This window comes from Ranitomeya imitator, unplaced genomic scaffold, assembly GCF_032444005.1.
Source record: "Ranitomeya imitator isolate aRanImi1 unplaced genomic scaffold, aRanImi1.pri SCAFFOLD_1137, whole genome shotgun sequence".
Taxonomy (NCBI): Eukaryota; Metazoa; Chordata; class Amphibia; order Anura; family Dendrobatidae; genus Ranitomeya; species Ranitomeya imitator.
The window spans coordinates 1-16201 of record NW_027193957.1 but is presented as its reverse complement, the minus strand read 5'-3'; the positions used below and the strand labels follow the sequence as shown (position 1 = coordinate 16201).

The following is a 16201-nucleotide window of genomic DNA, read 5'->3' as shown; positions in this document are numbered from 1 at the left end:
ATATAAAAACACCATCTACGATTCGCTTCCTTCTTCCCCACATCTTTAACATCCTTTAAGAAATAAATAAACATTTCACTAAAAGCCAATTTAATACAATCATTTACAGAGATAAAATCACGGTTAAAAAGTAAAATGTTTCTCGCTTTCCAGATTGCATTTTTGGCACAGTTTATTATACACCAGCATACTTTGAACTGGTGTGTAGTGGGGCAATTAAAAAGTCCATATAAAACATACTCATAGCTAAAATCTTTAAGACCACAAACCCATTTTAAAAGTATCCCCAATCTCCCCCAAAGTTCTTGTGCAAAACAGCAGTTCCAGAAAAGGTGCAAAACAGTCTCATCCTCTCGGCAAGAGTCTCTTGGGCACTTTGCCCGCGCCACCAGGCCTCTCCTGTGCTGGAAGTCTCTGGTTGGGAGGCACTGGTGGGCAGCCATCCATGCGATGTCTTTGTGAATGTTGGCCAAGAATTTCCCAAAAACGTTCCTCCACACACGCTTGGATCTACTCCAGGAGAAGTTGCTCACAGGGGACACTCCTTCTTCTCTTCTCAGATGAACCATCAATTTTTTTCTGTCCAGAAGGAGATCGGCATCCAAGTCCTTTAATTTATAAGTCCTTATCACCTTTTCTAAAACAATAAAATGCTTGGGCGGGCATAATAAAATGGGTGCTGATAAACATGGCCTGAACCATTTTTTAAAGATAAAACCGCAAGTATATTTTAAAAACAGACTAAAAGTAGAATTAGTGTTAAAAACTTTAAAACAAAAACAAAAGAAATTTACATATAAATACAAATGCAAGTCAGGGACATCTTTTCCTCCATTTTGTTGTTTCTTGTACATTTCCGTTCGCCTCAGCTTTTCCATTTTTGATCCCCAAATGAACATAAAAATACATCGAGTTAGTTTTTTTAGTATCAACTCAGAAGGAGGATATACCATGGCAACATAAAGCATCATAGGCAATAAAACAGATTTAATAATTAAAATTTTCCCTTCAATCGACAAGCATCTCAAATTCCAGAAGGAGAGCTTTTTCACCATTTTATGCTGTACCTCCTCCCAGCTCACGTGTCCATCATTTTTAGCATCAAATACTATACCCAAAATTTTTACCTCGTCGTGCCTCAATTTTACTGCTGGTAGGTCATTTGTATCCCAGGAACCCAAAATCAAACATTCAGTTTTATTAAAATTCATTTTAAAACCTGAAGCCTGACTAAAAAAATTGGTGCACATTACCACTCTCCGGAGTGAAGCAGGATCTGTACAGATGGCAGTAACATCATCCATGTAGGCAAATACTTTGACTTGGGCCCCTCCTCCACCCGGAATAGGAACCCGTCGGACCACTTTATCTCTCCGGATCATACACAGCAGGGGTTCCATAGCACAAATAAAAAGAATTGGGGATAATGGACACCCCTGCTTCACTCCGGATTCCAACGGGATAAAATCTGTTAAAAAACCATTGACAGAAATTTGAGAAAACACATTATTATATAAAATCATAATACGAGATAAAAACATGTCGGGGATCGCCATTTGTTTTAAAACTTTAAAAAGATACTCATGCGAGACCCTGTCAAACGCCTTTTCAAAGTCCAGCGCCAACAGGGCCAGGCTCTGACTTCTATCCCTAGAGTACCATATTGCATCTCTAATAACATTTAAAATCTCAGCAATATTCCTCCCTGGTACTCCACATACTTGTTCGGGTTGTATCAATTTATTAATCACAGTTTTAAAACGACAAGCAATAATTTTAGCTAAAACTTTATAGTCCATGTTGAGGAGGGTGATAGGCCTCCAATTCCTGAGGTCATCACGAGCGCCCTTTTTCTTATAAATTAAGGACACTATCCCCCTCCTCCATGACTTAGGCAGCTCTGAACACATAAAAACCTCTTTAAAAAGTGCTAAAAGATCCTCCTTTAAAACATCCCAAAAAGTCAAATAAAATTCAACAGGTAGACCATCTGCTCCTGGGGCTTTCCCTTTTGAAAAACTTTTAAAAACACTAAAAAGTTCTTCCATGCTAAGATCTTCTATTAAAAACCCCTGGTCTACAGAACTTAACTTAAAATCCAGGATATTAAGAGCATCTTGTAAAAAAACATTATTTACACTTTTTTTACTAAAAAGGTCTCTATAAAAATTAAAAGCCACCTTCTTCATACCTTCCACAGTTGTTTCTCCATCAAGACAGGTGATCGTCTCCTTTTTCTCCATCACTTTTTTAAAAAAGAAACGTGTACACTTCTCACCTTCTTCTAAATGTTTCACTTTGGAATTAAAAATTATTTCTTTACCTTTTTGATCAAGGCACAATTGTATTTCAGTTTTTAGGCTTGCAATATCATCTTCCACCTCTAGTCCTATCTCTTTAAATTTATGGAGAGTTTGCAGTCTCATATTTAAATTTACATAAATCTGCTTTTTCCGCCGCGCCTTCCTCTTTCCAGCCCTGATAAAAAAAAACCTTATTTTATCTTTGATCACTTCCCACCAGGATAGGATTTTAATATATGGAGGCCTTAACTGTCTCCATTCCTGGTAGGCATTACAGAAGTCTGACCTCACCTGAGGGTCTTCCAGCAAATGGACCCCCAGACGCCACAAACCTCTATTTATCCTCAGCTCTCCTTGATACTCTATCTTTACGCTTAACATTTTATGATCAGAGAATAAATTAGGCATTAAAACAAATTGTACAGGGCTAAAATCCTCAGATAAAAACATAAAATCGATCCTGGAAGCCACTCCCCGACCGGACCATGTAAATCCTGGGTCCGTCGGCGAAAGCGACCTCCAGGCATCGCATAACTTAAAATCAGTCTGCAAGCTATTTAGTAAAAAACACGACTTATCTAACTTACGGATTGGGTCACCCCCTCCTCGGCGCTCATTCACATTCAGGCAATTAAAGTCCCCAGCTACCAAGAGAGGAGATGACCCTACACAGAATACCGGTAGAATTTCAAACAAACGTATACGCTCCTGTTTATCTGGTGGAGCGTACACATTAATGACACGGAAATTAAAATTATTAAAACACAAATGCACTAGGATAGCTCTGCCGGGTACAATCTCAGTAACAGAGGAGATGATGATGTTATTACCTCGGCAGAGCAGACCCACACCAGCAGACTTGTTTTCGTTCGAGCCCGACCATACAGAGGGCCCTAGTTTCCAGTCCTTTTTTATCTCGTTATACCGGATTCCATGCTGCAGACCACACTCCTGTAAAAAACATATATCAAAGTCTAATGTTTCAAAAAAATCAAAAAGAGCAGCCCTGCGGACAGGGCTCTTTAGAGATCTCACATTAAGTGAGAGACACCTCATGGATGGCATTTATGTCATGAGGGAGGAGAGATATCCTCAATGACTTCCATAAACTCCTCAATCACATCTGGCAGTGTGGAAAAAGAGTCAATGTTCTGGGGATCCGAGGAACCCGGTAATGGATACCCAGAAGAGTCCGTGTTCAGCCACATGTCTCCGCTGGGAAAACACACATCCGGAGACTCTGGATTGGCCTCCAGAAGAGTATCCCCTCGCAGCTTCTTTCCAGAAGGCTCAGGCAGCTCACTCGTACAGTCGTCCTCTGTGATAGCTACATGGCCTCTTACTTCCTGGGGGGCCTCCGGATCTGGCACAATGACCTCATCCACACCATCACCTGTAGGAGAAAAAACTGCGGTCTGCTGGCTCGAGTCCCTGGGAATGACTGGGGTCTTCGCCACAGTGCCCCCCACCGCCAACATAGTGGGGGCGCTCTGCTCCAACACACCAGCCTCATTCGAGACCTTCGACACAAGGGTTACCCCCCCAACGGGAGAGTCCCCCTGCTCCAGTCTCTGGGTGGTCCGCCCTCCGCCCTTTTTCCGGGACTTCGACACAGGAGGGCCTCCCTGAGGGCCACCACACTCCTGCTCCGTCCCCACCTTCTCCTCTGCGCCCTTGGCCTTCTCAGCCGCCTCCCCTGCTGTAGGAACAGTGGGACTTGGCTCAGGCCTTACTCCGGTCTCCGGGATACTCAGCTCAGCATGGACCGGGACAATAGCTGGTTCCTGCCTTGGCACGGGTCTCTCAGCCGCCTCTGCATACGTACGGACTTTAGTCCTATGTGGGCATCCTCGGAACATATGTCCAACCTCCCCGCATAGGTTACAAGCCTTCTTTTGAGGGCAATCCTTCATGAAGTGTCCGAATTGACCACAATTGCTGCAGCGGAATGCCCTTCTTTCCACACAATTCCCTTGGGTATGCCCCATCTTGCCACAGTTCCTGCAATACATAGGCATACCTGTGTAGAATAAGTAGCCACGGCTCTTCCCAATGGTGATGGTAGAGGGGGGATGTTCTGTTCCTCCAAAGCCCTCCGGATTTTTCTTCAGCCGCACCAGGAATTTCCGCTTGCCACACCAGAAACCAACGGCGTTTTTAACATTCCCTTGAAAGGTTACTTCATCGCAATAGCGACGCAAACAGGTTAAAATGTCCAGTACTTCCACAAAAGGATTTGGAAAGAAAACAATCATTTGTACCTCCTCTTGGACGAAAAGCAGGGAGAAGACCAGGCCCTCCAGTTCATCAGCAAAGATGTTGTCATTCACCTTTTGGACCAACTGCTGACAACAACCATGGCTCCTAAAGGTAATAGTATAAGTACCTTTCTGCTCATTGTCCTGAAAACAGAAGATGTCCTCTCTGCCGAACTCCAGGATCCCAAGAAGGACGGTGTTGCAAACGTAGCGGATTTCTTTCTCCTTCCGGAATCTCTCCAAGACCTCGATACGGACCGTGTTCCTCATCCGGGGTTCACCCGATGCAAAGGTAAGTGCAGCCGGCATCCTTCCGAGAAAGAACTCCAGCTGTAAACACAAAAAAAGGCTAGCGCCCTTTTAAGGCGATCGCAACTCGTTGCTCCGGACTAATCCTCTCTCCCTATAGCAGCAGGGGGGTGAAGCCCCTCCGAAGAGGAGCGATCCCCCCAGGCCGAGAGAGAGGGTACCGAAAGCACCCGACCTGACTACAATCTCACAGTTAAACTGATCGATCGCAGCCAAAAGGCCGAGAAGCGATGGCCTGAAATGGTTGGCCATTTCAGACGCACCCAGGCCTACAACCGACACCCATTGTGGAGACCGAGCCAAAGATTGCCGCAAGGAAGACATTTTCAGAAACTCTGGATGCATTCTCAATGACAGTTCGGGTGTGCTTGGGTTTTGGTCGGTTGTTTGGCTGTGTGTGTCTGTGTGTGCTCGTTGAAGCTGCGCCCAACGCGTTTTGAATCTGCATAACTCTGCCCACTTTGACACACCCACCATCCCCATTGTGACTGCAGGTGAAGGTTCCGTGCTAAGATTCTATCGACTGCAGGCAGCGCACCTGGTTGGTCAAAAGCATTAGAATACTCCTCACACAGGTGTATCTACAAGACACAAGACTAGCAGATTCGAGATCAGCACAGACACCAGTTTTCCTTTTTTTCAAATACCTATCATACACCGCATTTCAAAGTCGGTGGTCCACAAGAGGTAAACAATGTCTTCCAAAAGAATTCATGATCGGTGGTCACAAATGTGGTATGTATGGCAGAACTACTCATTGGATGCTTCAATTTAAATACCAAGTGCTGACAGCAGGCAGGGGCCTAATTCTGTAGATGGCACAGTATATTTGCTACACTGTAAGAAAGGCCTAATTCAGGCCTACATCTTAACACACCTGTGGCAGCAACCAGGAAAGACTGAAAATTGATTGCCTGATTGATTGATTGATTGCCTATTGAATGCAATGCAATGCTTGACATACATACATACATACATACATACATACATACATACATACATACATACAGAGGTGAAAGCAAGGCACACAAAATGTTGCAATTAGGCAAGTGAAATCGAGCAGCATGCTACATTTGGCAGCCAGCGGCATGTGAAATGTGCTTCCTTAACAACCCTGAAATAAATTCCCATCTAGGGTTCCAAGACAACTTGCTGTGCTGACTAATTTCCATTCAATCTGTTTTTAGAAACCGGATCAGAGAAGGAGTGCACTGTTCCCGGAGAGACTGCAATAGCGGGTCAATGCATGGAGTGGACAGAGCAAGCTCCATTTCCAGCTCCCTGTTCCAAAAAGCCATTTAATATATGGTCCCCACATGGGGGACGTATCAGATATTAAACTGATAAGAACAGATAAGGTTTCAACAAAATTTTATTTAGTCATAAGACATAGAACAACAAGAAAAAATGAAACCTTTTGTGCAAAAGAAACATAAACAATTACAATAATAAAATACAACAACATGAAACAACTTAATATAAAACAGTATTCCACATATAAAAACACCATCTACGATTCGCTTCCTTCTTCCCCACATCTTTAACATCCTTTAAGAAATAAATAAACATTTCACTAAAAGCCAATTTAATACAATCATTTACAGAGATAAAATCACGGTTAAAAAGTAAAATGTTTCTCGCTTTCCAGATTGCATTTTTGGCACAGTTTATTATACACCAGCATACTTTGAACTGGTGTGTAGTGGGGCAATTAAAAAGTCCATATAAAACATACTCATAGCTAAAATCTTTAAGACCACAAACCCATTTTAAAAGTATCCCCAATCTCCCCCAAAGTTCTTGTGCAAAACAGCAGTTCCAGAAAAGGTGCAAAACAGTCTCATCCTCTCGGCAAGAGTCTCTTGGGCACTTTGCCCGCGCCACCAGGCCTCTCCTGTGCTGGAAGTCTCTGGTTGGGAGGCACTGGTGGGCAGCCATCCATGCGATGTCTTTGTGAATGTTGGCCAAGAATTTCCCAAAAACGTTCCTCCACACACGCTTGGATCTACTCCAGGAGAAGTTGCTCACAGGGGACACTCCTTCTTCTCTTCTCAGATGAACCATCAATTTTTTTCTGTCCAGAAGGAGATCGGCATCCAAGTCCTTTAATTTATAAGTCCTTATCACCTTTTCTAAAACAATAAAATGCTTGGGCGGGCATAATAAAATGGGTGCTGATAAACATGGCCTGAACCATTTTTTAAAGATAAAACCGCAAGTATATTTTAAAAACAGACTAAAAGTAGAATTAGTGTTAAAAACTTTAAAACAAAAACAAAAGAAATTTACATATAAATACAAATGCAAGTCAGGGACATCTTTTCCTCCATTTTGTTGTTTCTTGTACATTTCCGTTCGCCTCAGCTTTTCCATTTTTGATCCCCAAATGAACATAAAAATACATCGAGTTAGTTTTTTTAGTATCAACTCAGAAGGAGGATATACCATGGCAACATAAAGCATCATAGGCAATAAAACAGATTTAATAATTAAAATTTTCCCTTCAATCGACAAGCATCTCAAATTCCAGAAGGAGAGCTTTTTCACCATTTTATGCTGTACCTCCTCCCAGCTCACGTGTCCATCATTTTTAGCATCAAATACTATACCCAAAATTTTTACCTCGTCGTGCCTCAATTTTACTGCTGGTAGGTCATTTGTATCCCAGGAACCCAAAATCAAACATTCAGTTTTATTAAAATTCATTTTAAAACCTGAAGCCTGACTAAAAAAATTGGTGCACATTACCACTCTCCGGAGTGAAGCAGGATCTGTACAGATGGCAGTAACATCATCCATGTAGGCAAATACTTTGACTTGGGCCCCTCCTCCACCCGGAATAGGAACCCCTCGGACCACTTTATCTCTCCGGATCATACACAGCAGGGGTTCCATAGCACAAATAAAAAGAATTGGGGATAATGGACACCCCTGCTTCACTCCGGATTCCAACGGGATAAAATCTGTTAAAAAACCATTGACAGAAATTTGAGAAAACACATTATTATATAAAATCATAATACGAGATAAAAACATGTCGGGGATCGCCATTTGTTTTAAAACTTTAAAAAGATACTCATGCGAGACCCTGTCAAACGCCTTTTCAAAGTCCAGCGCCAACAGGGCCAGGCTCTGACTTCTATCCCTAGAGTACCATATTGCATCTCTAATAACATTTAAAATCTCAGCAATATTCCTCCCTGGTACTCCACATACTTGTTCGGGTTGTATCAATTTATTAATCACAGTTTTAAAACGACAAGCAATAATTTTAGCTAAAACTTTATAGTCCATGTTGAGGAGGGTGATAGGCCTCCAATTCCTGAGGTCATCACGAGCGCCCTTTTTCTTATAAATTAAGGACACTATCCCCCTCCTCCATGACTTAGGCAGCTCTGAACACATAAAAACCTCTTTAAAAAGTGCTAAAAGATCCTCCTTTAAAACATCCCAAAAAGTCAAATAAAATTCAACAGGTAGACCATCTGCTCCTGGGGCTTTCCCTTTTGAAAAACTTTTAAAAACACTAAAAAGTTCTTCCATGCTAAGATCTTCTATTAAAAACCCCTGGTCTACAGAACTTAACTTAAAATCCAGGATATTAAGAGCATCTTGTAAAAAAACATTATTTACACTTTTTTTACTAAAAAGGTCTCTATAAAAATTAAAAGCCACCTTCTTCATACCTTCCACAGTTGTTTCTCCATCAAGACAGGTGATCGTCTCCTTTTTCTCCATCACTTTTTTAAAAAAGAAACGTGTACACTTCTCACCTTCTTCTAAATGTTTCACTTTGGAATTAAAAATTATTTCTTTACCTTTTTGATCAAGGCACAATTGTATTTCAGTTTTTAGGCTTGCAATATCATCTTCCACCTCTAGTCCTATCTCTTTAAATTTATGGAGAGTTTGCAGTCTCATATTTAAATTTACATAAATCTGCTTTTTCCGCCGCGCCTTCCTCTTTCCAGCCCTGATAAAAAAAAACCTTATTTTATCTTTGATCACTTCCCACCAGGATAGGATTTTAATATATGGAGGCCTTAACTGTCTCCATTCCTGGTAGGCATTACAGAAGTCTGACCTCACCTGAGGGTCTTCCAGCAAATGGACCCCCAGACGCCACAAACCTCTATTTATCCTCAGCTCTCCTTGATACTCTATCTTTACGCTTAACATTTTATGATCAGAGAATAAATTAGGCATTAAAACAAATTGTACAGGGCTAAAATCCTCAGATAAAAACATAAAATCGATCCTGGAAGCCACTCCCCGACCGGACCATGTAAATCCTGGGTCCGTCGGCGAAAGCGACCTCCAGGCATCGCATAACTTAAAATCAGTCTGCAAGCTATTTAGTAAAAAACACGACTTATCTAACTTACGGATTGGGTCACCCCCTCCTCGGCGCTCATTCACATTCAGGCAATTAAAGTCCCCAGCTACCAAGAGAGGAGATGACCCTACACAGAATACCGGTAGAATTTCAAACAAACGTATACGCTCCTGTTTATCTGGTGGAGCGTACACATTAATGACACGGAAATTAAAATTATTAAAACACAAATGCACTAGGATAGCTCTGCCGGGTACAATCTCAGTAACAGAGGAGATGATGATGTTATTACCTCGGCAGAGCAGACCCACACCAGCAGACTTGTTTTCGTTCGAGCCCGACCATACAGAGGGCCCTAGTTTCCAGTCCTTTTTTATCTCGTTATACCGGATTCCATGCTGCAGACCACACTCCTGTAAAAAACATATATCAAAGTCTAATGTTTCAAAAAAATCAAAAAGAGCAGCCCTGCGGACAGGGCTCTTTAGAGATCTCACATTAAGTGAGAGACACCTCATGGATGGCATTTATGTCATGAGGGAGGAGAGATATCCTCAATGACTTCCATAAACTCCTCAATCACATCTGGCAGTGTGGAAAAAGAGTCAATGTTCTGGGGATCCGAGGAACCCGGTAATGGATACCCAGAAGAGTCCGTGTTCAGCCACATGTCTCCGCTGGGAAAACACACATCCGGAGACTCTGGATTGGCCTCCAGAAGAGTATCCCCTCGCAGCTTCTTTCCAGAAGGCTCAGGCAGCTCACTCGTACAGTCGTCCTCTGTGATAGCTACATGGCCTCTTACTTCCTGGGGGGCCTCCGGATCTGGCACAATGACCTCATCCACACCATCACCTGTAGGAGAAAAAACTGCGGTCTGCTGGCTCGAGTCCCTGGGAATGACTGGGGTCTTCGCCACAGTGCCCCCCACCGCCAACATAGTGGGGGCGCTCTGCTCCAACACACCAGCCTCATTCGAGACCTTCGACACAAGGGTTACCCCCCCAACGGGAGAGTCCCCCTGCTCCAGTCTCTGGGTGGTCCGCCCTCCGCCCTTTTTCCGGGACTTCGACACAGGAGGGCCTCCCTGAGGGCCACCACACTCCTGCTCCGTCCCCACCTTCTCCTCTGCGCCCTTGGCCTTCTCAGCCGCCTCCCCTGCTGTAGGAACAGTGGGACTTGGCTCAGGCCTTACTCCGGTCTCCGGGATACTCAGCTCAGCATGGACCGGGACAATAGCTGGTTCCTGCCTTGGCACGGGTCTCTCAGCCGCCTCTGCATACGTACGGACTTTAGTCCTATGTGGGCATCCTCGGAACATATGTCCAACCTCCCCGCATAGGTTACAAGCCTTCTTTTGAGGGCAATCCTTCATGAAGTGTCCGAATTGACCACAATTGCTGCAGCGGAATGCCCTTCTTTCCACACAATTCCCTTGGGTATGCCCCATCTTGCCACAGTTCCTGCAATACATAGGCATACCTGTGTAGAATAAGTAGCCACGGCTCTTCCCAATGGTGATGGTAGAGGGGGGATGTTCTGTTCCTCCAAAGCCCTCCGGATTTTTCTTCAGCCGCACCAGGAATTTCCGCTTGCCACACCAGAAACCAACGGCGTTTTTAACATTCCCTTGAAAGGTTACTTCATCGCAATAGCGACGCAAACAGGTTAAAATGTCCAGTACTTCCACAAAAGGATTTGGAAAGAAAACAATCATTTGTACCTCCTCTTGGACGAAAAGCAGGGAGAAGACCAGGCCCTCCAGTTCATCAGCAAAGATGTTGTCATTCACCTTTTGGACCAACTGCTGACAACAACCATGGCTCCTAAAGGTAATAGTATAAGTACCTTTCTGCTCATTGTCCTGAAAACAGAAGATGTCCTCTCTGCCGAACTCCAGGATCCCAAGAAGGACGGTGTTGCAAACGTAGCGGATTTCTTTCTCCTTCCGGAATCTCTCCAAGACCTCGATACGGACCGTGTTCCTCATCCGGGGTTCACCCGATGCAAAGGTAAGTGCAGCCGGCATCCTTCCGAGAAAGAACTCCAGCTGTAAACACAAAAAAAGGCTAGCGCCCTTTTAAGGCGATCGCAACTCGTTGCTCCGGACTAATCCTCTCTCCCTATAGCAGCAGGGGGGTGAAGCCCCTCCGAAGAGGAGCGATCCCCCCAGGCCGAGAGAGAGGGTACCGAAAGCACCCGACCTGACTACAATCTCACAGTTAAACTGATCGATCGCAGCCAAAAGGCCGAGAAGCGATGGCCTGAAATGGTTGGCCATTTCAGACGCACCCAGGCCTACAACCGACACCCATTGTGGAGACCGAGCCAAAGATTGCCGCAAGGAAGACATTTTCAGAAACTCTGGATGCATTCTCAATGACAGTTCGGGTGTGCTTGGGTTTTGGTCGGTTGTTTGGCTGTGTGTGTCTGTGTGTGCTCGTTGAAGCTGCGCCCAACGCGTTTTGAATCTGCATAACTCTGCCCACTTTGACACACCCACCATCCCCATTGTGACTGCAGGTGAAGGTTCCGTGCTAAGATTCTATCGACTGCAGGCAGCGCACCTGGTTGGTCAAAAGCATTAGAATACTCCTCACACAGGTGTATCTACAAGACACAAGACTAGCAGATTCGAGATCAGCACAGACACCAGTTTTCCTTTTTTTCAAATACCTATCATACACCGCATTTCAAAGTCGGTGGTCCACAAGAGGTAAACAATGTCTTCCAAAAGAATTCATGATCGGTGGTCACAAATGTGGTATGTATGGCAGAACTACTCATTGGATGCTTCAATTTAAATACCAAGTGCTGACAGCAGGCAGGGGCCTAATTCTGTAGATGGCACAGTATATTTGCTACACTGTAAGAAAGGCCTAATTCAGGCCTACATCTTAACACACCTGTGGCAGCAACCAGGAAAGACTGAAAATTGATTGCCTGATTGATTGATTGATTGCCTATTGAATGCAATGCAATGCTTGACATACATACATACATACATACATACATACATACATACAGAGGTGAAAGCAAGGCACACAAAATGTTGCAATTAGGCAAGTGAAATCGAGCAGCATGCTACATTTGGCAGCCAGCGGCATGTGAAATGTGCTTCCTTAACAACCCTGAAATAAATTCCCATCTAGGGTTCCAAGACAACTTGCTGTGCTGACTAATTTCCATTCAATCTGTTTTTAGAAACCGGATCAGAGAAGGAGTGCACTGTTCCCGGAGAGACTGCAATAGCGGGTCAATGCATGGAGTGGACAGAGCAAGCTCCATTTCCAGCTCCCTGTTCCAAAAAGCCATTTAATATATGGTCCCCACATGGGGGACGTATCAGATATTAAACTGATAAGAACAGATACTACACTTGATCTTAGCCATAGGAGGCCGAGAAGCGATGGCCTGAAATGGTTGGCCATTTCAGACGCACCCAGGCCTACAACCGACACCCATTGTGGAGACCGAGCCAAAGATTGCCGCAAGGAAGACATTTTCAGAAACTCTGGATGCATTCTCAATGACAGTTCGGGTGTGCTTGGGTTTTGGTCGGTTGTTTGGCTGTGTGTGTCTGTGTGTGCTCGTTGAAGCTGCGCCCAACGCGTTTTGAATCTGCATAACTCTGCCCACTTTGACACACCCACCATCCCCATTGTGACTGCAGGTGAAGGTTCCGTGCTAAGATTCTATCGACTGCAGGCAGCGCACCTGGTTGGTCAAAAGCATTAGAATACTCCTCACACAGGTGTATCTACAAGACACAAGACTAGCAGATTCGAGATCAGCACAGACACCAGTTTTCCTTTTTTTCAAATACCTATCATACACCGCATTTCAAAGTCGGTGGTCCACAAGAGGTAAACAATGTCTTCCAAAAGAATTCATGATCGGTGGTCACAAATGTGGTATGTATGGCAGAACTACTCATTGGATGCTTCAATTTAAATACCAAGTGCTGACAGCAGGCAGGGGCCTAATTCTGTAGATGGCACAGTATATTTGCTACACTGTAAGAAAGGCCTAATTCAGGCCTACATCTTAACACACCTGTGGCAGCAACCAGGAAAGACTGAAAATTGATTGCCTGATTGATTGATTGATTGATTGCCTATTGAATGCAATGCAATGCTTGACATACATACATACATACATACATACATACATACATACATACATACATACAGAGGTGAAAGCAAGGCACACAAAATGTTGCAATTAGGCAAGTGAAATCGAGCAGCATGCTACATTTGGCAGCCAGCGGCATGTGAAATGTGCTTCCTTAACAACCCTGAAATAAATTCCCATCTAGGGTTCCAAGACAACTTGCTGTGCTGACTAATTTCCATTCAATCTGTTTTTAGAAACCGGATCAGAGAAGGAGTGCACTGTTCCCGGAGAGACTGCAATAGCGGGTCAATGCATGGAGTGGACAGAGCAAGCTCCATTTCCAGCTCCCTGTTCCAAAAAGCCATTTAATATATGGTCCCCACATGGGGGACGTATCAGATATTAAACTGATAAGAACAGATACGGTTTCATCAGTATCAAAGCTCAAAAATAAAATTAATCGTATTAAACGACTTAAACATGAGTTCGACATCATCATTTTGAAACCACTTCTGTTAAAAATAAAATACAAATCACATCATATACATAATACAGAACACAATATCCCTATAGAATATCTTTATAAACAAAAACAAACTATCCTATTTGTACTCCTCAGGTAACCAAATGTCTCTATAGTCAAATATTATATCTTCCTGAATCATCACCATTTTTTTCCCTTTTTCCTTTCCCTTCTCTTTACTCCCAGTCTCTTTTTTTTCCTTTTTAACTCCCTCCTCCCAATACTCAAAAAAATCTTCCTCACCCTGAAACTCTATTTTTCCCATTGTCTTTTCCTTCTCTTTACACACAGTCTCCCTTTTCTCCTTTTGAATTATCTTCCGTTTCCATTTTTTATTAACTCTTTTCTCCGCACTTTCAACCTTTCTAACTTTGTCTTCATCTTTATCCATTATAAATCTCTCCTTAAGCTCCTCCATACATTCCCTTCTCTCGATTTCTTCATCTTCTTTCTTTTCCAAAACTCCTTCCATCTTCTCAAAAAGTTCAAAATTCACTGCTAAAGTTTTCTCTCTTTCCACATAACAAAACCCAAACTTCCCGTTTATCATAATTTTTCCTACCAACAACTCCTCATCTTCCTTTGTCCATACCAAAAAACGTCTTTTTCCATTCCATACACCAATAGTATTCAAAAAAATTTTCTGAAACTTTGCCTCCACATACTTTGTCTTCAAATAACTCAACACCTCTTCAGTGTCTACAAAAGGGTCATCCATACATACAACAACACTTCTTGGTTTTCCCATACATGATACCATCAGACCAATATCTCCAAAGTTTTCTCCATTCCACCACTTAAAGAAATCCAAACATTTACCTTCTGATTTTAAAGTCACGTCAAAGCTCCTTCTATATCTTGCTTCTTGCATACACAAAATATCTTCTTTCCAGATTGCTCCAAAATCCACAAAAAAGTCCATAATCCGCTTTTCATCCAACAAGACGTCCTCCATGCCTGGCTTTCGAAAGAACCGCAAGCAGCTCCTCTTCCTCCAGAACTCCATATCTCCAATGTTGCCCCAACAGCTATGTGTTGGAACAGTTGCCCACTACAGATGTAGTGGCAAGGGTGATCGCCTCTCGTTGCCCAGGGACTAATCCGACTCCCCAATAGCAGCAGGGGGGTGAAGCCACACTGTCAAATGCAGCGATCCCCCCAGGCCAAGGAGCCGGGTACCCTGGGCACCTTAGGCCAGACCAAGTACAGCAACAATTAAGCCACTGCACTTGATCTTAGCCAAAAGGCCGAGAAGCGATGGCCTGAAATGGTTGGCCATTTCAGACGCACCCAGGCCTACAACCGACACCCATTGTGGAGACCGAGCCAAAGATTGCCGCAAGGAAGACATTTTCAGAAACTCTGGATGCATTCTCAATGACAGTTCGGGTGTGCTTGGGTTTTGGTCGGTTGTTTGGCTGTGTGTGTCTGTGTGTGCTCGTTGAAGCTGCGCCCAACGCGTTTTGAATCTGCATAACTCTGCCCACTTTGACACACCCACCATCCCCATTGTGACTGCAGGTGAAGGTTCCGTGCTAAGATTCTATCGACTGCAGGCAGCGCACCTGGTTGGTCAAAAGCATTAGAATACTCCTCACACAGGTGTATCTACAAGACACAAGACTAGCAGATTCGAGATCAGCACAGACACCAGTTTTCCTTTTTTTCAAATACCTATCATACACCGCATTTCAAAGTCGGTGGTCCACAAGAGGTAAACAATGTCTTCCAAAAGAATTCATGATCGGTGGTCACAAATGTGGTATGTATGGCAGAACTACTCATTGGATGCTTCAATTTAAATACCAAGTGCTGACAGCAGGCAGGGGCCTAATTCTGTAGATGGCACAGTATATTTGCTACACTGTAAGAAAGGCCTAATTCAGGCCTACATCTTAACACACCTGTGGCAGCAACCAGGAAAGACTGAAAATTGATTGCCTGATTGATTGATTGATTGCCTATTGAATGCAATGCAATGCTTGACATACATACATACATACATACATACATACATACATACATACATACATACAGAGGTGAAAGCAAGGCACACAAAATGTTGCAATTAGGCAAGTGAAATCGAGCAGCATGCTACATTTGGCAGCCAGCGGCATGTGAAATGTGCTTCCTTAACAACCCTGAAATAAATTCCCATCTAGGGTTCCAAGACAACTTGCTGTGCTGACTAATTTCCATTCAATCTGTTTTTAGAAACCGGATCAGAGAAGGAGTGCACTGTTCCCGGAGAGACTGGCAATAGCGGGTCAATGCATGGAGTGGACAGAGCAAGCTCCATTTCCAGCTCCCTGTTCCAAAAAGCCATTTAATATATGGTCCCCACATGGGGGGACGT

General features: G+C 43.6%; 2 non-coding genes and 2 pseudogenes across 2 annotated transcripts; all 4 read right to left on the bottom strand.

Annotated features, from left to right (window-relative positions):
- Positions 1-6071: 6071 nt before the first annotated feature.
- LOC138654450 (U2 spliceosomal RNA) lies at positions 6072-6272 on the bottom strand (annotated as a pseudogene).
- Positions 6273-12424: 6152 nt separating this feature from the next.
- On the bottom strand, positions 12425-12617 carry LOC138654444 (U2 spliceosomal RNA). The gene has a single exon (XR_011316298.1). It is a non-coding gene; the product is annotated as a U2 spliceosomal RNA (small nuclear RNA).
- A 973-nt stretch (positions 12618-13590) lies between these two features.
- Positions 13591-13776, bottom strand: LOC138654446 (U2 spliceosomal RNA). Its single transcript, XR_011316299.1, has one exon. It is a non-coding gene; the product is annotated as a U2 spliceosomal RNA (small nuclear RNA).
- A 2297-nt stretch (positions 13777-16073) lies between these two features.
- Positions 16074-16201, bottom strand: LOC138654447 (U2 spliceosomal RNA; annotated as a pseudogene; the record flags this gene model as incomplete).